The sequence below is a fragment of the Elephas maximus genome, chromosome 11, assembly GCF_024166365.1.
Source record: "Elephas maximus indicus isolate mEleMax1 chromosome 11, mEleMax1 primary haplotype, whole genome shotgun sequence".
Taxonomy (NCBI): Eukaryota; Metazoa; Chordata; class Mammalia; order Proboscidea; family Elephantidae; genus Elephas; species Elephas maximus.
Window position 1 is genome coordinate 60,564,462 of NC_064829.1, and position 21,126 is coordinate 60,585,587.

The window sequence follows — 21,126 nt, forward strand, 5'->3', positions numbered from 1 at the left end:
CATCATCTTCAGTATACTAGTTATTGAAGATGCAAAGATTACTGAGAAATAATCTATAACCTTGAGCAGTTCATTCAGTGGTGGGGGAGACATATAAAGCAAATAATTTCAATATGTTAGTGATAAATACCATAACTGTGGTTTGAGAAAAGTGCTATGGTAAGATAGATAAAGGAGCAATTTACTGGGGGTAGAGAAGTGTTCAGAAAAGACAACAGAAGGGTTGGCATTTTTCTAAGTCTTATTTTTATTTAGGTAAGGCAGATAAAATACAATCCTTTTTTTCCCCAGTATTTAAGAAAGTAATTCTATCTTTGGAGGAACCATTTATTTCAACCTTCTTGAAAGATGGCCTTAACCTATAGATCACCAGTTGAAGCTGTTTATGATGCAGTATGACTCTGGACGTAATTTGTTCAAATTATCTCCTAAAAAGTTGATGTATGTTCCCATTTTAAGAAAATCTCATTTATTAAAATTTAACTTGAACAACAATCCAGCTGGCCACATTTAAGCAGAACTATTTACATAATGATTTGTAGCAAGGCTTTTTTTTTTTTTAATAACAAACTCCCCTTGAATATTAATTTACAGCATCTTGATTTGTATTTTCCTTTGAACTGAAAAAACATAAGCTGTGAAATTTGAATTGCTCAGCTATGTGGTACTGAGCAACTGACTAACATTATTTCAAATTCTTACAGCTTTAAGATGTGTATATAGATATTATTATCCACGTTTTACAGTTAAAGAAAATGAGACTCAAAGAAGTTTAGTGAGGTGCCTTTGTTTACAAAACCAGTACAGGAAAGACCCTGATCGAAGACTAGGTTCTAATGCCCATGCTCTTCACTACATAGTCCTGCTACTTCCAAATACATAGGTGTATGCATTCTCCAGAAGGAATACTCACTCATTTTTTATTGTAGTCTCTCCACTAAGAAAACTACAGGTCATTAAGTCAGAAAAGGTTTTCGGGCTCTGATTTGATTTTGCCCGCACTGACTCCACACTTTTGGTCCTCTCCTTGGCTTTGGTAGCAACACAAAACCATCAGTTTAGCTTCCTTCTCCTACCTAATTCAGCTTTCTACCTCATTAAAAAAAAACACCAGCTTGATGAAGGAATTCTACTCTCCAAAAGATAAGGTGGTGAGTATAGATTTTATTCAATAATCCTATCCTTTTAGCTATAATTAAACCAGTTTCAAACCCCTGTCTAAATTTGGAACTGACAATTTAATTGGTTGTCCAAGTAGAGGATAATGGATAACATCTGGGTTACAATCCTTTTTTTTACAATGGCAGAAAAGAAAAGATCTTCAAGGTGTAAACTGCCTGCAATGTAGTAAAATTTATACATGATGCTTTCAGGTTTTTAGGATCACTTCACATTTTAACCATTCATTGGGTAATCCCAATAGTTTTTGTATTCCTTCTGGTTATTACACTCTGGTTGATGTTGCTGATACTTTGCCTTGACTCCATTCATGAAAGCATGAGCTTGACTGCTACCATGAAAGGACGTAAATTCCTAGGGATTTGCCCAGCCACACCTCTCCTTGTAGACCCAGCTTTTCTCAATCTTGTCCAATCAAGATGGACTTACTTTCACACTAACAGATTGCCTAGAGCTGGATCCTGTCTGGCAAAACTGAATTATCACATTCACGTTTCCTTAAGGCAGAAGACTAGTGAAAAGCAGAGTGTGTGTGCATTGCCATGGCATGCCTGCATGCGTGTGCATGTGTATGTGTGAAAATAGTATGTACTATTTTCAGTTATTTATTTGGCCTCAGCCCAGTGGGTTAGGAGGTGTGTTTAGAACTCAGCAATGCACGTTCTCTAGGTAAGGATGAGGAAAACAATTAAAAGTAAGCTTTAGGACCAGTGCAAAGCTCCTAATCTTACAATGTGGAAAATAACAAGCCCTTAGCCTCCCCTCTAAAGTAGTCTTCCTAATGATGAAGCTTCTGTGATGGGAACACTGACAGAAACAAAAAGTGTCGGAAATGAAAAGGGCCTCAGAGATTGCCTAAGTGAACTACCTCCCTTAATTAATGATTTTACTGAGATTCAGATAGGTGATCTGCCCAAGGACATACAGGTAAACAAAAAAAGGGAAAAAAAAAGTCTGTGACAACTATCCTCCTACTCTATCCACCAAGCTTAGAGCCAGTGAGAGTCATGAATTCATCAATACAATGTAAAAGAAAGTGAGACATTGTGCAACTGTGAGAGATGATATTTTAGAGGTAGAAGGCTTTCTTGTCTTTTAGACTTCCAGTATACTTAGATTGGGTATTTGGAAGCTTATAAAATATGATTTTATGAGCATATCTCTGGTTAAATGGATGATATGGTATCTAGAAATGAGAAAACTAGGAGGGTGGAGTAGATAGAGATCTGCCTCCACACATCTATGACCTGTGTGATTCCTAAATGCACCGGTAGTACAAAGATTTTTTTCCTTCTGTCTCTTACCTTATGCTAGCCTACCATTCATTTATCACATGCATGAATCGGAAATCTATAGACTTTAAGTGGCCTCCAAATTCTAGTTGTTGCTTCCCCTAATTCAGATCCATGTTTCTTGGAGAGAATGAGTAACAGTGTCATAGGTATTAGATATGCCAGACAAAGAAGTAGGATTCAGGAGTCAGTGTTGATTGTGGCTTTTCCTCAGCAGACTTCCCCGCTGCTGAGTAGTTTGCTCCTGTCAGTGCTGGGATCTTTATATTTTGTTTTGTGTTGCCCCTGGTCAATTAAGAAAAAAATGATTCAATATCCCAAATCTCCTTGGCTTTGCTTCAACTCGTCAGAACTTTTAACATTTGTCTGTTTCTAAATTGGGGTGAGCAAGGTTGGTTTTAACAAAATTGTTCAGTTGGAAAAGTTGGTCTCCACCTGTACCTCCTCTTTTGTGCTCTTTCTTCATTTCTAGCTTTCCTCTGTCACATTTCTCCTGGAACAAGATCTCCAATGAGCTATGAATTTAGCTAGTTGGTAAAGCATCATTCATTTGCTCTGTTTATTCAGCAAGCATTTGTTGATCACCTGTTGTGTTCAAAGCATTAATTAGTGTCTTAGCTTGAGTTCTCTAGAGAAGCAAAACCAGTGCAGCATATAAATATATATATACAGAGAGATTTATATAAAGGAAATGGCTCACGCAGTTGTAGAGGCTGGAAAGTCCTAAGTTCGTGGGTCAAGCTGGAGGCGTCTCCCGACTCGTGTGTTGGCAAATCCAAGATTGGAAGATCAGATAGCAGGCCTCTAACTTACAGCCTATAGAAGCAGATGAATCCCAAGATCGGCAGGTAAGACAGCAGGCATAATCTGCTAGCTCAAGTCCCAAGAACTGGAAGCCAGATGAACAGGAGCCAGCTTCAGGATCCAGAGCAAGTAAAAGACAGTGAGCCTTCCCAGAAAGTCCACCTATTTGGAGGTAGGCCACACCCTCATGGGAGCTCCCTTTTAACTGTTGGCTGCTCACAATAGATCGTACCATGCATGTGATCACATTATATCAAATCTCATTATGGAGGTGATTAAGTCATTAAAAAGCCACCAAACTATATCATAACTGCCAAACCACTAAGAATCATGGCCCAGCCAAGTTGACACACAACTTTAACCATCACAATCAGTTACTGAATTTTTACACTAATAATGTGCATTCTGTTTGTTTGTTTTTTTTTTTTTAACCAACTGTGCCATTCCCCAGTAAGGTATTTTCTTAAGTGCTATGCCAATTTTTTAACACATTGCTGTAAAAAAAAAAGAGTGTGCTTAGCAAAATATCTCACAGGGGAAGGGTGCCATCGGCAAAAAAATAAAACTTGCATGTATTTTGTGTAAAAATATGTTATTTACCTAACACCTTTATAATTTCTGTCACAGACTCATCCCGCTTTATATTAACCTCCACAGTTTTTGCAGTGTCACCTCACTGTAATCTACTTAATATTTTTTTGTTTAACTTAATTTACTGTTTACTTAAATAAATTTATATCAAAGCGGATTTTAGAGTTTCTTGTCAAGAAGGTAAACTAAGTACTGGATGTTTTCTCTGTCTTCTACATCAAACCCAGGAGAAGATAGAAAAGCAATGGTTTGTGTGAGTAAAAAACACAGCTTCTCTTAATAAATGGTACAAAATTGTGAAAAAAATCTCAGGAAAGCTAAAGTTTCCAGGTTTCTTTTTAGGTGGAGGAAATGGAAACCTTAAGTGACAGACAGGAAAAGATTGGGGTGCAAAGTCCTAGGTACCCCCTTACTTCTTTCCCAGGTTGCTTTGGGCAGCACAGGCTAGGAGCTATGACCTGGGAGGGCATTTCCATGGCTGGAGCTGACTGTAACTCCAATAGAGTAGTGCAGATACTGACTGAAACTTGCCAGAATTTGAAGTTGCCAGAGCCCTAAAAAAAAAAAAAAAGGAATTGGAATAAACAACTATCTACTTCCTTGAAACCCTATCTTAGGGTTTCTAATTTGCTCCATCTGATCAAGAAGGTGGGATAGTTGCACCTTTAATACCAAACAAAATGGAATAAAAAGTACAAATAAATGATTTATTTATGTATATATTCACATACGCATATATGGATATAAGTGTGTAAGAGTGTGTGTGTACAAATAAATAAATATGAAAAATAAATATGTATATCCCCATGTTTAAGAAAACATCATAGAACATAACTTGATACATAGTGATATAGAAGAGCTGGTTGTTATAATTAATATTTTTATTAAAATCATAAGTATACACCAAATAACAATAATATCTTAGAAGAAGTACAGCCAGAATGCTCCTTAGAAACAAGGATGGTGAGACTTTGTCTCATGTACTTTGGACATGTTATCAGGAGGGACCAGTCCCTGGAGAAGGACATAATGCCTTGGTAAAGTAGAGGGTCAGTGAAAAAGACGAAGACCCTCAATTAGATGGACTAACACAATGACTGCAACAATGGGTTCAAACATACCAATGATTGTGAGGATGGTGCAGGACCAGTCATCATTTCATTCTGTTATACACAGGGTTGCTATGAATTGAAACTGACATGACAGCACCTAACAAAATAGGAATGTATTATATATATTACAAATATAATATATATTTATGTAATTGTAAAAATATCTATAAAAGAATGGATAATCTGGAGATCTCAAGCAATTAAAAAAGAGTTGCATGTGACTTTACAAAATTAGCCGAAGACAGTCACTAAATAAACAAGCAGCTACAACAAAAATTTTATAAATGATGACAACAATAAACCCTGGGAACCACGAGGTGGGGATGGAGTTCTGATTTCTAGAGTTGCTACTTATATTATTTAAAAGCTCCAGTTTTCTAAAAAAAAAAAATTACAAGATACATCAAAAAAAACCAGGAATTATCCCTCAGGAAGCCAAATGTTGGAGTTACTAGGTAAAGACTTTAAACCAGCTATTGTCAACATTACTAAGTGAGGAATTCCTGACCAGTACTCCTCAAAACTGTCAAGATCATCAAAAACAAGGAATGTATGAGAAACTGTCACAGCCAAGGGAAGCCTAAAGAAACATGACAACTAAATGTGATATGGTGTCCTAGATGGGATCCGGGAACAAAAAAAGGATGTTAGGTAAAAACTAAGAAAATCTGAATTAAGTAAGGACTTTAGTTACTAATAATATGTCAGTATTGGTTCATTAATGAAACAAATACACCATATTAATGTAAGATGTTAATAATAGGGGAAACTGCATGTGGGGCACACTGGAATTCTCCATACTATTGTCCCAATTTTTCTGTAAATCTAAAATTGTTCTAAAATTTTTCAAAAAGTTTATTTAAAAAAAAATCATAGTTAACAGATTAAAAAAGAAAAAATTATAGCCCTAAATATAAGAACTAAATCTATAAAAACTCTTAGAAGAAAACATAGGAGTAAATTTTCATGGCTTTGGATTGGACAATGGTTTCTAGATATGACACCAAAAGCAATAACCACAAAAGAAAAAAGATTAAATTATACTGCATCAAAATTAAAAACTTTTGTGCTACAAGCAATATATCAGGAAAGTGAAATGATAACCAAAATTATTTTAAAAAATAAAAAGAACTGATATATCTGATAATGGAGTTATACCCCGAATATATAAAGAACTCTTAAAACTCAATAATAAAAAGACAAATAACTGAACTAAAATATGGACAAATGTCACCTGATCTTCGACAAGGGCCCAAAGTCCATCAGAAAAGGAAAAGACAGCCTTTTTAACAAATGGTGCTGCCAAAACTGGATGTCCATCTGCAAAAAAATGAAACAGGACCCATACCTCACACTATATACAAAAACTAACTCAAAATGGATCAAATACCTAAATATCAAACCAAAAACTATGAAGTTCATAGAATAAAAAATAGGATCAATGCTAGAGGCCCTAATACAGGGCATTAACAGGATACAAATCACAACCAACAACACACAAGCTCCAGAGGATAAGCTAGATAACTGGGATCTTCTAAAAATTAAACACTTGTTCTCATCAAAAGAGTAAAAAGAGAACCTACAGACTGGGAAAAAAATTTTGGCTGTCACAAATCAGACAAAGGTCTAATCTCTAAAATCTACAAAAAAATCCAAAACCTCTATCACAGAAAGACAAAAAATCCAATTTAAACATGGCCAAAGGAAATGAACAGACACTTCACCAAACAAGACATTCAAGTGGCCAACAGACCCATGAGGAAATGCTCACCATCTCTAGCCACCAGAGAAATGCAAATCAAAGCCACAATGAGATACCATCTCACCCCAGCATTACTGGCACAAATCAATAAAACAGAAAATAACAAATGTTGGAGAGGCTGCAGGGAAATCAGAACTCTTATGCACTACTGGTGGGAATGCAAAATGATACGACCATTTTGAAAAAAGATATGGCACTTCCTTAGAAAGCTAGAAATAAAAACACCATATGATCCAGCAATCCACTCCTAGGAATACATCCTAGAGAAATAAGAGTCATCACACCAATAGATATATGTACACCCATGTCCACTGCAGCATTGTTCACAGTAGAAAAAAGATGGAAACAACCTAGATGCTCGTCAACAGATGAATGGATAAACAGACTATGGTACATACACACAATGGAGTATTGTGCAACGATAAAGAACAATGATGAACCTGTGAAGCATCTCATAACATGGATGCATCTGGAGAGCATTATGCTGAGTGAAGTAAGCCAATCACGAAAGGATAAACATTGTATGAGATCACTACTGTACAAACTCATGAAAACTTTTACATACAAAAAGAATAAATATTTGATGTTTATGAAAGAAGGGAGGGGTGGGTATGGAAAAATACTTACTTGACAATAGATAAGCAGTAACTTTGGTGAAGGGTAAGACAGTACACAATACTGGGGACGCCAGCACAATCTGTACAAGGCAAGCCCATGGTAGCTCCATAGACACATCCAAACTCCCTGAGGGACTGAATTGCTGGGCTGAGGGCAGTGGGGACCATGGTCTCGGGGAACATGGAGCTCAATTGGCATAATAGAGTTAATAAAGAAAATGTTCTACGTTCTACTCTTTGGTAAGTAGCATCTTTTAAAAGTCTGTAAGTGGCCATCTAGGATACTCCACCTGTTTCACCCCTTCAGGAGCAAGGAAGAATGAAGAAAACTAAAGATAAAAGGGGAAGATTAGTCCAAAGGACTAATGGACCCCATCTACCACGGCCTCCACCAGACTGAGTCCAGTACAATGAGATGGTGCCCGCCTACCACCACTGACTGCTCTGACAGAGATCACAATAGAGGGTCCCGGACAGAGCTGGAGAAAAATGTAGAATGAAATTCGAACTCAAAAAGAAAGATCAGACTTGCTGGCATGACAGAGACTGGAGAAACCCTGAGAGTATGGTTCCAGTACACCCTTTCAGCTCAGTAATGAGGCCACTCCTGAGGTTCACTCTACAGCCAAAGATTGAATAGCCCCGTAGAACAAAACAAGACTAAAGGGGCTCACCAGCCCTGGGCCAGGGACTAGAAGGCAGGAGGGAACAGGAAAGCTGGTAAAAGGGAACCCAGGGTTGAGAAGGGAGAGTGTTGACATGTTGTGGGGTTGTTAACCAGTCTCATACAATGCACGTACTGTTCGATGAGAAACTAGTTTGTTCTATAAACCTAATAAAAAAAAGGACAAATGATCAGAATAAACATTCTCCAAAGAAGATAGTTAAGTGGCCAAAAGCACATGAAAACATATTCAACACTATTAGTCATTAAAAAAAAAAAAAAAGTCATTAGGGAAATGCAAATTAAACCGCAATGAAATACCACTTCATACGTACTGGGTGGCTAAAATCTAGTGTTGTCAAGTATATGGAGCAACTGGAAACTCATACATTGCTTATTGGATTATAAAATGATGTTCCTGCTTTGGAAACAGTTTGGCAGTTCTGTAAAATTTAAAAAAAAGAGTTACCATATAATTCAGCAGTTGCACTCCTAGGCATATACCCAAGTGAAATGAAACACATGTCTACACAAAAATGTGTGTGTGAATGCCCATAGCAGTATTATTCATAAGTGCTAAAATGTGAAAATAACCCAAATGTCCATCAACTGATGATGAATGGGTAAAATGTGGTATATCCATACAATGGACTATTATTTGGCAGTGGAGAAAAATGAAATACTGATAGGTGCTACCTTGAAAACATTATGCTAACTGAAAGAAGCCAAACACAAAAGACCACATATTGTATATTCCATTTGAATGAATTCTCGGAAGTGGGCAGTGACTGCTAATGTGTACAGTGTTTCTTCTTGGAGTGAGGAGAATGTTCTAACTTAGAGAATGGCGATGGTTGCACAACTCTGTGAATATACTACAAAGCCCAGAAATGTAACTTTAAAAGTCTCAAACTTTATGATATATAATTATCTCAATAAAGCTGTTACAAAAAAGCAAGCATTTAGAAATTTCGAGTACCATAAATACCACACTTGATGCTGTAAACAGAGAACACATTTCTTTCTTGTTACGTGAACCGTTCTTCAAAACCAATCACGTATAAAACCACAAAGGAATTTCAATAAATTCAAAGAATCGACACCTCATACATTATGGTCTTTGACCACAATGCCATAAAATTAGAAATTAATAACAAAAGAACACATTTAACATCCTCACGTGAATGGAAACTATAATAAGCATGCTTCTAAATAACCCATGGGTTAAAGAGGAAATCAAAAGAGAAATTGTAAACTATTACAGCCAAATAAAATGAAAGCAGTGAGTTTCAAAATGTGTGATATGCTCCTTGAGGGGTACCAAGAAGGAAATATACAGTTTTGACTATAATTATTGGAAAACAAGAAAGGTTAGAGAATACATGAGGTAAATGTTCAACTCGATAGGCCAGAAACATAGAAACAGGGTGCACTGAAAGAAACAGGAGAAATGAGATAATAAAAATGAGGCCAGAAATCAATGAAGTAGAGTACAAGAAAACAAAATAACTTAAAAAGAAATATATACTTTGAAAAAACAAATATAATAGATAAATTGGTGACTAAACAGATCAAGAAGAGGAAACTTAAGAAATGAGTAAACAAATTAAAAAAGAAAAGGAGAAAATCTGTAAAATGTAGCAGATTGTCTAATGTCATAAACATAATGAACAATTATATGTTAACACATTTGAAAACCTAGATAAAGGAATTGAATTCTAGAAAAACACAGAGTTCCAACATTAGCAAAAGAAGATACGGAAAACATGAAAGAACAATAACCATTCAGAAGATTGAACTGGGGTTAAAGCACAAATGCACCCCTGCCACGCACACTTCCTGCCACACATTTCCTGCCTCACATGCTTTCCAGCGAGTACTTTCTGACTTAGTCCTTGGGCTCCTAGTTCTTTCCGCTCCAGTCCACTTGTCAGATTGCTGCCTGGCTGATTTTTCTAAAAAGCAAATTGGATCGTGACCTACCCTGCTTAGAGCCCTGAACTATCTTCCCACCCATTGAAGATGAAGTTCAAAATCTTTGGCTTACTCTTTGCTCCTTGATCATTTTAAAATTTAATTCCTGAATAGGCCCTGCTTCTCCACTTTTCAATGCCTTTGCCCTGCTTTCCCTCTCCCTGGAATACCCCTTTTTCCGCCATTTTGTCATCTCACTAACTGTTCCTTATCCCTTAGAACTAAGCTCCAGTATTATTTTTTTCGGGAATACAGACTTCTACCCCCAGTCTGATCGAGGTTCCCTCACTTTGTATTCACAATGCAATCTACAAATAAGTAAGGAGCATTTGCTCTTGTAAGTGTAAAACCAGTGCCACATCCCATAAAGAGAAGGAATATGAAAAACAAAGTAATTTTTTAAACACTATATTTCTAATAGGTACTGCGGCCTCTTCTTGACTCTCCACCTGAGGCCTGTTCTCACTTTATTAAAAAGGATATTACCACATGTCAGACAAGTAGTAAAAACTAGCATTGAAATGAGATTTTTCTTTTTGCTGTAACAGAAAGATTGAGAGAGAGAATTGTAAACAGAATAATTTCCTGAATTTCTCAGGAAACCATTTTATGTTTCAATTATAGGAGAACAGAGATGCCTAAGATATGGTTTCTGTCTTCGGGGAGTTTATAAAAGGTGCCAGCTTTGCTAGAAGTATTTGCAGTCTCATAAGGGACTCTTAAGAGAAAAAAAAAAAAAAAAAAGTAAAAACAAAGCAAAACAAAACAATAACCAAAGTAAGGACTTCCAAAAATCCATCTGCAGTGGGTAAGTTTCAGTCTAGAAGAGCTCATTTACAGCAAGTGTAGCTTTGTGGTGCCCTTTGATTTACGCTGTGTAAATGTGTTGTTGTTGTTAGGTGCCACTGAGTTGATTTTGACTCATAGCGACTCCACGTGACAGAGTAGAACTGACCTGCAGGGTTTTCTAGGCCGTAATCTTTCGGGAGCAGATCGCCAGGTCTTACTCCTGCGGAGCTGCTGCGTGTGTTTGAACTGCCGACCTTTTGGTTAACAGCTGAGTCCTTAATAGTTGCACCACCAGGTCTCCTTGTAATTACATAGGGGCTGCCTATTCCTGAATTTGGCAGTGGCTGTTTTTTGTGGTCATGGATAGAGAAGCACTCTCCAAATGCACTGTTGAGACTGAACTTGGTATGGCAAGTTTAATCCTGATAGAGACTTAAGAGGCTGATCTGCCCAGATAGGTAGGTCTCCATGTAGGTCCCTCTTATAGTTGAACATTTGTTGACGAGAGCTGTCATTCCCAATAAATGTTACTGTATCTTTATTTGATGAAAGATAAAGACTTTTAAATGTAAACACGTGTTGCTTTTGAGGCTCCTAAGTTGCCTTTAATGACAAAATTATTTTTTAAAGAAATTGTTGAAATGCACTCGATGTTCTGTTCAAAAACACCTACAAATGTTATCTTTCAGATGTGATTGCTTCCATTTTAATTTAGGTCCATTCCTTGTTACTAGACAAAATCTCAGTTTTGTAGAATCTCCAAACCTTAATAAAATAAAAATGTTGGCAAAATATTTCCTTGCCATTAAATATCTCTTTAATCTGAAGAGAAATTCAATCAAACCTTTATTTCTAAAGCCGACAAGGGACTAAAATAAGCAGGCAAGCATTAAATCAGAGGGCTTATACTGACAAGTTATAAAACCTTAAAGTTAAAATTTAACTTTAATATGCTAGAAACATGGTGTGGTGGAAAGAGAAGTTGACTCACAATTGTGGAATAATCTCCATGTGCCATGCCCAGTAGTAGGATGAAGCAATGCAGGTCAGAAAGAATATGTCACATTCATGGTCAAGCAGATGCAAGTGGCAGAACAGGTCTGCCTGTCTCCAAATATTATGCTTTTGTCATGCTGTACTGCTAATGTTACCCAGGCTCGGAGCTTCCAGCTTAGGCTGGAGTTCTAGTTCTCCTACCAACAAGCTGATTGCCTTTGGATAAATTTCCTACACTTTTTAAATTACGTTCATGTTATATAAGTATAATTTATAATGTACATAAACCAAAATTTACCAGTTCAATGAGTTCTGACAAATGTATTCATTCATGTCATCATCACCACAATCAAGATATAGAATATTTCCATTTACTAAAAAAGTTCCCTCACACTACTTCTCGTCCAGACAAAATGGTGTAGACCCATTTTTCCCTGTTCCTCCCGGCTAAGCTCATGTATAAGCCCTGGAAATGGTACAAGAGACAACCAAATAGAAGTCTGAAAGGTGGTAAAAACAAGGCAACCTGGTTTGGGGTACCGGGACTAGAGGGGTCCTGTGTTCCCACATCTGACAGAGCAAGACCATTCAGACCAGGTGCTTCCCAGCCACTGACCTAGCAACAGAAGGCAACCCAGGTAGGCCGGATAGGCTCATCCCTCCTCAAATTGAATGGGAGTTCTTTTGACAGCATCAGACAAGTCTGACATCACTCGCAAGAGGGAATTCAAGAAGTAAGCAGCCAGAGGAAGCACTCTTCTTCCCCACAGGCCTGAGACTACCCTTTCCCACAGAGAGAAGGTGGGTAGGTGGAGCCAGCAGGGGAGTTGCAACTACAGCAGGTGGCCTGGTCTGGGAAAATTCTTTGTCCTAGAAGACCCAAGATGGTCTACACTGTCCAGAGATACCAGCATGAATAAATAGAACTGAAAAAAGGGGTCTAGTCATAGCAAGCAGCCCAAACAGGAAGCCTTTTTTGTCCCCACAGGTCTGAGACTTTACTCTTCAACCCACAGACACCAGGGAAAGCAGGTAGAAAGAGAAGAAGGGACCCAGTAATAGCAAGTGGCCTAGTCTGAGAAGCCTCTTGATCCTAATGGATCCAAGATTCTCCTCCCCTGCCCAGAGACAATGCGGAAGGTGCACAGAACTGAAAAAAGGATCTAATCACAGCAATCAGCCCCAAACAGGAGGCCTTCTAGTCCCCATATGTCTGAGATGCTCCTTTCCCACCAGAGGAAACCAGAGAGGGTGTTCAAGGGACCTAACAATGGCAAACAGCCTGGTCTGGGAAGCCTCTTTGTCCTCATGGGCAGAGACTCTCCTCTCCTGCCCAGAGATACTGGGTTATCCAAGAGGCATTGGTAGGGGGATCCCACCACACCTCTCCCACACTGGGAGTCACATGGAGTCCTAGACTGGGGAATCCCTTTCTAGTCCCTTAGGCAGCACCCACAGGGACCAGTAGGAGCCCTAGCAGCACCAGATAAGCCTTGCAGACCAAAATAATAGCACAAAGGCTCTGAAAATTAAACTGCCGTTAGAATCAAAGCCTATAAGAGTAGTCCAAACCTAAACAGGGTGGCGGTAGTGTTGTTAGGTCCCATCGAGTCGGTTTTGACTCATAGCAACCCTATGTACAACAGAATGAAACACTACCCGGTCCTGTGCCATCCCACAATTGTTGTTATGCTTAAGCCCATTGTTGTAGCCACTGTGTCAATCCATCTCATTGAGGGTCTTTCACTTTTTTTGCTGACCCTCTACTTTACTAATCATGATGTCCTTCTCCAGGGACTGGTCCCTTTCGACAAGGTGTCCAAAGTATGTGAGATGTAGTCTCACCATCTTTGCTTCTAAGGAGCATTCTGGATGTACTTCTTCCAAGACAGATTTGTTCGTTCTTTTGGCAGTCCATGGTACATTCAGTATTCTTCTCCAACACTACAGTTCAAAAGCGTCAGTCTTCTTCAGTCTTTCCTATTCATCATCCAGCTTTCACATGCATAGTTCATGTTTGAGAACACCACGTCTTGGGTCAGGCTCACCTTAGTCTTCAAGGTGACATCTTTGCTTTTCAACACTTTATTTAAAGAGGTCTCTTGCAGCGGATTTCCCCAATGCAGTGTGTATCTTGATTTCTTGACTGCTGCTTCCATGGATATTGATTGTGGATCCAAGTAAAAGGAAATCTTTGACAACTTCAGTCTTTTCTCCATTTATCATGATGTTGTTTATTGGTCCAGTTGTGAGGATTTTTGTTTTCTTTTTGTTGAGGTGTAATCTGTATTGAAGATTGTGGTCTTTGATCTTCATCAGTAAGTGCTTCAAGCCCTCTTCACTTGCAGCAAACAAATGACTGCAAATAGGATGACTGCCTGCCAGTACAAAAGATTAAGACAGGACACAGTGTCTCCTAACAAAACAGAGAAAATGCTCTGTATATTTTCAATAAATTACCAGTCATACTAAGAATCAAGAATATGACAGCTTGAATGAGAAAAAATGATTCACTCATATCAACCCTGAGACGAATCAGATGCTGGAATTACAGGCGTATCCTGCTTTTCAAAAGTTCGCTATAGAGGGCGGAGCCAAGATGGCGGACTAGGCAGACGCTACCTCGGATCCCTCTTACAACAAAGACACGGAAAAACAAGTGAATCGATCACATACATAACAATCTACGAACCCTGAACAACAAACACAGATTTAGAGACGGAGAACGAACTAATACGGGGAAGCAGCGATAGTTTCCAGAGCCTGGAGCCAGCGTACCAGTCAGGTACGGCACAAGCACAGAGACCTGCTCCACCCCCCTGAACTAACCCCGGGAGGGGGACCAGCCGGTTCCACGGGCGGCGTGGGACGCAGCCGGTAGGAGAAGTCCCTGGGAGGCAGCGACTGGTATTGGAGCGGGGAGAACAGCGTTCCAGCCGGGACACTCGGTCACGGCACAAGCACGGGGAGCTACTCCACCCATCTGAACTAACCCCAGGAGAAGGCCCAACTGGTTCTCGGGTGCGGCACGGCCACGTGGCTGGAGGGACGAGAAGTCCCCGGGAGGCAGCGACTGATTTTGGAGTCGAGAGTGCACCGTCCCAGTAGGGGAGCCTTGACGCTGGGCGTGGGGCTGGAAGCGGCGGATCTGACCGTGACTCCAGCGGGCCAGACCCCCTGGGGGCAATCTCCACACAGCCAGCACACATAGGCGACGCGCCCGCGGGAATCTCAGATATAATAGTCATTCCAAGCAAGACAAGCAACTCTGGCTATATTCTGAGGTGCTACTCTCCTATCTCTCTGTTCCCTCCCCCACCCTCCCCAGGCGGCTTCATTAACATCTGAATAGCTTGAGCCAGAGGGAGAACTCTGATAGGGATCTGACTGCAGTTTTTTTTTTACCGGATTTTCTGGAAAAACTAGTTTCCCAGTGATGGCTCGGAGACAACGATCCATATCAAACCACTTAAAGAAGCAGATCGTGACAGCTTCTCCAACCCCCCAAACAAAAGAATCAAAATCTTTCCCAAATGAAGATACAATCTTGGAATTATCAGATACAGAATATAAAAAACTAATTTACAGAATGCTTAATGATATCACAAATGAAATTAGGATATCTGCAGAAAAAGTCAAGGAACACACTGATAAAACTGTTGAAGAACTCAAAAAGATTATTCAAGAACATACTGGAAAAATTAATAAGTTGCAAGAATGCATAGAGAGACAACATGTAGAAATCCAAAAGATTAACAATAAAATAACAGAATTAGACAACACACTAGGAAGTCAGAGGAGCAGACTCGAGCAATTAGAATGCAGACTGGGACATCTGGAGGACCAGGGAATCAACACCAACATAGCTGAAAAAAAATCAGATAAAAGAATTAAAAAAAATGAAGAAACCCTAAGAATTATGTGGGACTCTATCAAGAAGGATAACCTGCGGGTGATTGGAGTCCCAGAACAGGGAGGGAAGACAGAAAATACAGAGAAAATAGTTGAAGAACTTCTGACAGAAAACTTCCCTGACATCATGAAAGACGAAAGGATATCTATCCAAGATGCTCATCGAACCCCATTTAAGATTGATCCAAAAAGAAAAACACCAAGACATATTATCATCAAACTCACCAAAACCAAAGATAAACAGAAAATTTTAAAAGCAGCCAGGGAGAAAAGAAAGGTTTCCTTCAAGGGAGAATCAATAAGAATATGTTCTGACTACTCAGCAGAAACCATGCAGGCAAGAAGGGAATGGGACGACATATACAGAACACTGAAGGAGAAAAACTGCCAACCAAGGATCATATATCCAGCAAAACTCTCTCTGAAATATGAAGGCAAAATTAAGATATTTACAGACAAACACAAGTTTAGAGAATTTGCAAAAACCAAACCAAAGCTACAAGAAATACTAAAGGATATTGTTTGGTCACAGAACCAATAATATCAGATATCAGCACAACACAAGGTCACAAAACAGATCTTCCTGATATCAACTCAAATAGGGAAATCACAAAAACAAACAAATTAAGATTAATTAAAAAAAAATACACATAACAGGGAATCATGGAAGTCAATAGGTAAAAGATCACAATAATCAAAAAGAGGGACTAAATACAGGAGGCATTGAACTGCCATATGGAGAGTGATACAAGGTGATATAGAACAAGACAAGTTAGGTTTTTACTTAGAAAAATAGGGGTAAATAATAAGGTAACCACAAAAAGGTATAACAACTCTATAACTCAAGATAAAAACCAAGAAAAACGTAACGACTCAACTAACATAAAGTCAAGCACTATGAAAATGAGGATCTCACAATTTACTAAGACAAACGCCTCAGCACAAAAAAGTATGTGGAAAAATGAAATTACCAACAACACACATAAAAAGGCATCAAAATGACAGCACTAAAAACTTATTTATCTATAATTACCCTGAATGTAAATGGATTAAATGCACCAATAAAGAGACAGAGAGTCACAGACTGGATAAAGAAACACGATCCATCTATATGCTGCCTACAAGAGACACACCTTAGACTTAGAGACACAAACAAACTAAAACTCAAAGGATGGAAAAAAGTATATCAAGCAAACAATAAGCAAAAAAGAAGAGGAGTAGCAATATTAATTTCTGACAAAATAGACTTTAGGCTTAAATCCACCACAAAGGATAAAGAAGGACACTACATAATGATAAAAGGGACAATTGATCAGGAAGACATAACCATATTAAATATTTACGCATCCAAAGACAGGGCTGCAAGATACATAAATCAAATTTTAACAGAACTGAAAAGCGAGATAGATACCTCCACAATTATAGTAGGAGACTTCAACACACCACTTTCGGAGAAGGACAGGACATCCAGTAAGAAGCTCAACAGAGACACGGAAGATCTAATTACAACAATCAACCAACTTGACCTCATTGACTTATACAGAACTCTCCACCCAACTGCTGCAAAATATACTTTTTTTTCTAGCACACATGGAACATTCTCTAGAATAGACAACATATTAGGTCATAAAACAAACCTTTGCAGAGTCCAAAACATCGAAATATTACAAAGCATCTTCTCCGACCACAAGGCAATAAAACTAGAGATCAATAACAGAAAAACGAGGGAAAAGAAATCAAATACTTGGAAAATGAACAATACCCTCCTGAAAAAAGACTGGGTTATAGAAGACATCAAGGAGGGAATAAGGAAATTCATAGAAAGCAACGAGAATGAAAATACTTCCTATCAAAACCTCTGGGACACAGCAAAAGCAGTGCTCAGAGGCCAATTTATATCAATAAATGCACACATACAAAAAGAAGAAAGAGCCAAAATCAGAGAACTGTCCCGACAACTTGAACAAACAGAAAGTGAGCAACAAAAGAATCCATCAGGCACCAGAAGAAAACAAATAATAAAAATTAGAGCTGAACTAAATGAATTAGAGAACAGAAAAACAATTGAAAGAATTAACAAAGCCAAAAGCTGGTTCTTTGAAAAAATTAACAAAATTGATAAACCATTGGCTAGACTGACTAAAGAAATACAGGAAAGGAAACAAATAACCCGAATAAGAAATGAGAAGGACCACATCACAACAGAACCAAATGAAATTAAAAGAATCATTTCAGATTATTATGAAAAATTGTACTCTAACAAATTTGCAAACCTAGAAGAAATGGATGAATTCCTGGAAAAACACTACCTACCTAAACTAACACATTCAGAAGTAGAACAACTAAATAGACCCATAACAAAAAAAGAGATTGAAACGGTAATCAAAAAACTCCCAACAAAAAAAAGTCCTGGCCCGGACGGCTTCACTGCAGAGTTCTACCAAACTTTCAGAGAAGAGTTAACACCACTACTACTAAAGGTATTCCAAAGCATAGAAAATGACGGAATACTACCCAACTCATTCTATGAAGCCACCATCTCCCTGATACCAAAACCAGGTAAAGACATTACAAAAAAAGAAAATTATAGACCTATATCCCTCATGAACATTGATGCAAAAATCCTCAACAAAATTCTAGCCAATAGAATCCAACAACACATCAAAAAAGTAATTCACCCTGATCAAGTGGGATTTATACCAGGTATGCAAGGCTGGTTTAATATCAGAAAAACCATTAATGTAATCCATCACATAAATAAAACAAAAGACAAAAACCACATGATCTTATCAATTGAGGCAGAAAAGGCATTTGACAAAGTCCAACACCCATTCATGATAAAAACTCTTACCAAAATAGGAATTGAAGGAAAATTCCTCAACATAATAAAGGGCATCTATGCAAAGCCAACAGCCAATATCACTCTAAATGGAGAGAACCTGAAAGCATTTCCCTTGAGAACGGGAACCAGACAAGGATGCCCTTTATCACCGCTCTTATTCAACATCGTGTTGGAAGTCTTAGCCAGGGCAATCAGGCTAGACAAAGAAATAAAAGGTATCCGGATTGGCAAGGAAGAAGTGAAGTTATCACTATTTGCAGATGACATGATTATATACACAGAAAACCCTAAGGAATCCTCCAGAAAACTACTGAAACTAATAGAAGAATTTGGCAGAGTCTCAGGTTATAAAATAAACATACAAAAATCACTTGGATTCCTCTACATCAACAAAAAGAACACCGAAGAGGAAATAACCAAATCAATACCATTCACAGTAGCCCCCAAGAAGATAAGATACTTAGGAATAAATCTTACCAAGGATGTAAAAGACCTATACAAAGAAAACTACAAAGCTCTACTACAAGAAATTCAAAAGGACATACTTAAGTGGAAAAACATACCTCGCTCATGGATAGGAAGACTTAACATAGTAAAAATGTCTATTCTACCAAAAGCCATCTATACATTTAACGCACTTCCGATCCAAATTCCAATGTCATATTTTAAGGGGATAGAGAAACAAATCACCAATTTCATATGGAAGGGAAAGAAGCCCCGGATAAGCAAAGCACTACTGAAAAAGAAGAAAGTGGGAGGCCTCACCTTACCTGACTTCAGAACCTATTATACAGCCACAGTAGTCAAAACAGCCTGGTATTGGTACAACAACAGACACATAGACCATTGGAACAGAGTTGAGAACCCAGACATAGATCCATCCACGTATGAGCAGCTGATATTTGACAAAGGACCAGTGTCAATTAACTGGGGAAAAGATAGCCTTTTTAACAAATGGTGCTGGCATAACTGGATATCCATTTGCAAAAAAATGAAACAGGACCCATACCTCACACCATGCACAAAAACTAACTCCAAGTGGATCAAAGACCTAAACATAAAGACTAAAACGATAAAGATCATGGAAGAAAAAATTGGGACAACGCTAGGAACCCTAATACAAGGCATAAACAGAATACAAAACATTACCAAAAATGATGAAGAGAAACCAGATAACTGGGAGCTCCTAAAAATCAAACACCTATGCTCATCTAAAGACTTCACCAAAAGAGTAAAAAGACCACCTACGGACTGGGAAAGAATTTTCAGCTATGACATCTCCGACCAGCGCCTGATCTCTAAAATCTACATGATTCTGTCAAAACTCAACCACAAAAAGACAAACAACCCAATCAAGAAGTGGGCAAAGGATATGAACACACATTTCTCTAAAGAAGATATTCAGGCAGCCAACAGATACATGAGAAAATGCTCTCGATCATTAGCCATTAGAGAAATGCAAATTAAAACTACGATGAGATTCCATCTCACACCAGCAAGGCTGGCATTAATCCAAAAAACACAAAATAATAAATGTTGGAGAGGTTGCAGAGAGATTGGAACTCTCATACACTGCTGGTGGGAATGTAAAATGGTACAACCACTTTGGAAATCTATCTGGCGTTATCTTAAACAGTTAGAAATAGAACTACCGTACAACCCAGAAATCCCACTCCTCGGAATATACCCTAGAGATACAAGAGCCTTCATACAAACAGATATATGCACACCCATGTTTATTGCAGCTCTGTTTACAATAGCAAAAAGTTGGAAGCAACCAAGGTGTCCATCAACGGATGAATGGGTAAATAAATTGTGGTATATTCACACAATGGAATACTACGCATCGATAAAGAACAGTGTCGAATCTCTGAAACATTTCATAACATGGAGGAACCTGGAAGGCATTATGCTGAGCGAAATTAGTCAGAGGCAAAAGGACAAATATTGTATAAGACCACTATTATAAGATCTTGAGAAATAGTAAACCTGAGAAGAACACATACTTTTGTGGTTACGAGGGGGGGAGGGAGGGAGGGTGGGAGAGGGTTTTTTTATTGATTAATCAGTAGATAAGAACTGCTTTAGGTGAAGGGAAAGACAACACTCAATACATGCAAGGTCAGCTCAATTGGACTGGACCAAAAGCAAAGAAGTTTCCGGGATAAAATGAATGCTTCAAAGGTCAGCGGAGCAAGCGCGGGGGTCTGGGGAACATGGTTTGCGGGGACTTCTAAGTCAATTGGCAAAATAATTCTATTATGAAATCATTCTGCATCCCACTTTGAAATGTGGCGTCTGGGGTCTTAAATGCTAACAAGCAGCCATCTAAGATGCAGCAATTGGTCTCAACCCACCTGGAGCAAAGGAAAATGAAGAACACCAAGCCCACATGACAACTAAGAGCCCAAGAGACAGAAAGGGCCACATGAACCAGAGACCTACATCATCCTGAGACCAGAAGAACTAGTTGGTGCCCGGCCACAATCGATGACTGCCCTGACAGGGAGCTCAGCAGAGGACCCCTGAGGGAGCAGGAGATCAGTGGGATACAGACCCCAAATTCTCATAAAAAGACCAAACTTAATGGTC